We start from the raw sequence: 3,597 nt of genomic DNA, 5'->3' as shown, positions 1-3,597 counted from the left end.
CAACAATAACAGTATGGACGTCCAACAATAACAGTATGGACGTCCAACAATAACAATATTGGCATCCAATAACAACAAAGTCCTGTACATCCAGCTCTATCAGAGGGCAGAAGGAGGATTGGTGTGCCCAAGGGCAGCCAGAATGTCCAAGAATATAAACAGTGCAAACTGCTGGGAACCTTTCCTCATTTTGCGAATGGAGAAATCAAGACACAAACACTTCAGTGACAGCTTGAGATTGACGTGGAATCACTGGCGGAGCCAGGACTAGACGCTGGTCTGACGCCCGGTGCCCGGCTCGTCCAACAGCTCTGCTGCAGACTATCCGTTCCCAGACATGAGACACACCCTCGGTTTGTGATCTCAGTGGAAGGGATTTATGCTCATGATTATTGATTCCAACTTCAGATAAATGAGATGATAAACCAGAAACGAGTTCTGTTCGTTCCTCCTGACCTCTACCTCACCAAACTCAAGTGCTTAAAGCCCCCAAATAGTGCAAGGTGTCGTATATAATGGGCAGAGTTGTCTGATTCAGCCAGATGGCTCACATCTCTCTCTCTCAGAGTAGACATGACTGAGATGTTGGCCCATCGAAGCCTCAGGTTCTTTATCTGAAAACAGGGATTGGGGATGAAAATGAGGCTTAAAGCTGAGACACATTTTCTGAGTTCATGGGATGCATGAGATACAAGCATTTCTTTGCACAGATCGATTCGCATCATGAGGTGGAGCTGACGAGGAAAGTTTTCTGCGCAAACACTGGATGGAGTTCCACCTGGTGGAGGGGAAGCTGGCTGCGGTGGGCTGTAACAGGTGTGTCTCCCCAGCAGCCTCTGTAAACCCTCTCATGACTGCTTGCCCCCAGACACGGGATTGGGCCTGTGTCTGTACTGGACCCACCGTGCTAGCTCCTCCCCGGCAACAATGAGTGGTCCAGGCAGTGGGTGTGTAACTCAGGGGGCCAATTAGAGTCATTTCTTGAGAATTTTCAAACTGGAACTTGAAGACAGGAGCTCTTATTTCTCCTTGCTGAAAAGGTGTGAGGTCCAGAGCCACCAGTAACTAGATCCCTCGAGTGGCAGGAAGCAGATCTGCGAGAATTAAGCCAATACTTAGAAAGTGAAAGAGAGAGCATCCGGAGGGAGTCTGAGAGCCGGTTCTGGCTGGTCTTGACACCAGATCTGTGTCTGCTTCTTAAATAGTTTTATAACGTGAATCAATGAGTTACCGTTTTGCTTGAGCTGTTTAGAGATGGATTTCCACTAAGTCACAACTAATACGTAGTCTTCTCCAACTCTCCCCGAGACACGACTCCCAGGGAAGAGGTGGTGACACATAAGAGAAAAGCTAAAAGCCAGTGAAATTTGAGCATCAGTGTCCATGGCCTCATTTGTTCTCAGGGACACATGGAACCTGGAGTTATAAGGATGGAGGAAAGGAAAGAAGATGTGTAAAGTTTCTGGCTCATAAGAGTTATTCAATAAATATTAGCTCTCCATTACACTTAGCACACGTATAAGTAGCATCAATTTGCCTTATTGAAAGACTTCTCCCAAAGAATATGGAAATTCCATTGGCTAGGAAAGCTACAGTTCCAACTACAACAAATATTAAATTTTGATTGTTTTATCATTAATCTGTAGGTGTGTCTAATGTTAACTCTTTTGAAGAGTGAAAGACTCATTCATTAATTTGTCATAAGGTACAAATAATCATTTATCCTTAACTGTTAGAATTTAGGGTTTCTGTTGAAAAAGTCTTTTGTATGCCAATACTAAATAGATTTTTCATTCTTTAGCCCACTACAATTTATCTTTTCCCCATCAGCGTGTGGAAACGATTTCCAGTAGTGTCACAAGTGACCAGCTAATTGCAAATCTCAAGGACATGTTTAATTTCTCATCTGTTTCATTTCTCCATAACATCTGACACCATCCACTTCTTTCCTCCTGAGGCTGTGATCCCATGATTTTATAAAGATATTTTTTGTTTCCTTTCCCTTTATGATTTCTCCTTAGTATTAATCTGTGGGGTTTTTATTCTCTACCTGTATCCTGAGTATCTTCCAGGAATTTATTCTTTCTTCAATTCTATATATTCTCCTTGGCATCTTCTGGACACCACAGCATGAACCACGTAGAGATGGCCCCCATGTCTATCCAAGAGATTGCTCCTGAAATCCAGACTAGATTCCCAGCTGTTTATTGGACATCTTCTTTAGACAACTAGAATTTATTTTTTCTAAAATATATATCTTCTATCCTTTTTTTCTATCCCTCATATCTGTAAATAGCCTTAAATATTCCCCAGTGCTCATTGCATTTGAAGATCTTCTCAAAGTGTTGATTTCCCCTTACCCCTTACATAGAGTTAACCATCAAACTCTATTGATCCTTTATCCTAAATACACAGGATTTCTCTTCCTCCCCTTCCGCTCTGCCACAACGGTGGTTCAGATCTCTTCTGTTTCTTGCCTAGGATATTACAGGAATCCCTTGATTATCTTCCATGCTTACCTTCTTTTACCACCTGCCCCACACACATGATCACCAGTGATGCTATTAAAAGACAGACCTGATCATGTTCTTTTCCTGCCTAAATTCTTTTATGATTTTCTAATACCTCCTGGATAATGCCCAACCCCTCCTATGAACCCTGGCATCTGTCAAACCTCATCTGCCACCTCTATTCAAGGTTTCAGACTCTCCAGAAAGAGTCCTATGGGCTTATCCAGCTCCTTTTCAACTCCAGGGCTTTGCATATTCTATTCCATTTTCTTGGAAGAAAATCACACTTCCTTTGTCTCCCTGGCAAAATCTCCCTTAAAGACTTAGGTAAGATGTCATCTACCCCAGCAAGTTTTCTCTGACACCCCAGGAAGATCCACGCATGCCACCTCTTTCCAAACACTCTAAACATGCCTCTCCTCTGCTCCTATCATGTTGGCACTCATAGAATTTCTTCAAGAGTGTGATATGCAGGGTGTGTGTCTTCCTCATCCTCGCAAGCCCAATGCCTTCCACGCCGTCGTGTAATAGCTGCCTAACGAATGTGTGTTGAATGAATTAATGCATAACTAAATTAACTAACTAATCTTGATATTTTCCAGCTTTGAGAATATTGACTGCTACTGCTGTGCTTTCTGTCTCTCTAAGTGTGCATTGTCTGGACATTTCATTTAGATGGGATCAAGGAGTCTCCGGTCTTTTGCATCTGGCTTCTTTCACTTAGCTTTGAGACACATTCGAGCACACGATGCTTAGAGTCCCACAACCACTTTTGACAACTAGGGAGAAGCCAAGAGAATCACGGGAACGTTAGCTCCAGCACGTTTGGACTGCTGAACTAAGGCAGGGTCCTTCCTATGTAAAAGGGGGAAAAAAAAGCTATTTGGTAACTTGGTATTCTGTTCATTACAGTTGAAAGCTAATATTGTAGGTGGCCCACAAATAACGGCTAACATTATTATTATTAACTGAATACTAAGTTGAATTTCAAGGCCAAGGCAGCTTAGGGAAGAAAATGCCTGGGCTGGCAGAGCTGACAGGGCTCCCCGTCACGTGGTGGGGGTCCATGTTATCTGAGCGGTGATGT

This window comes from Equus quagga, chromosome 15 (assembly GCF_021613505.1).
Source record: "Equus quagga isolate Etosha38 chromosome 15, UCLA_HA_Equagga_1.0, whole genome shotgun sequence".
NCBI classification, from domain to species: domain Eukaryota; kingdom Metazoa; phylum Chordata; class Mammalia; order Perissodactyla; family Equidae; genus Equus; species Equus quagga.
Note: the sequence above shows the minus strand (reverse complement) of the source record.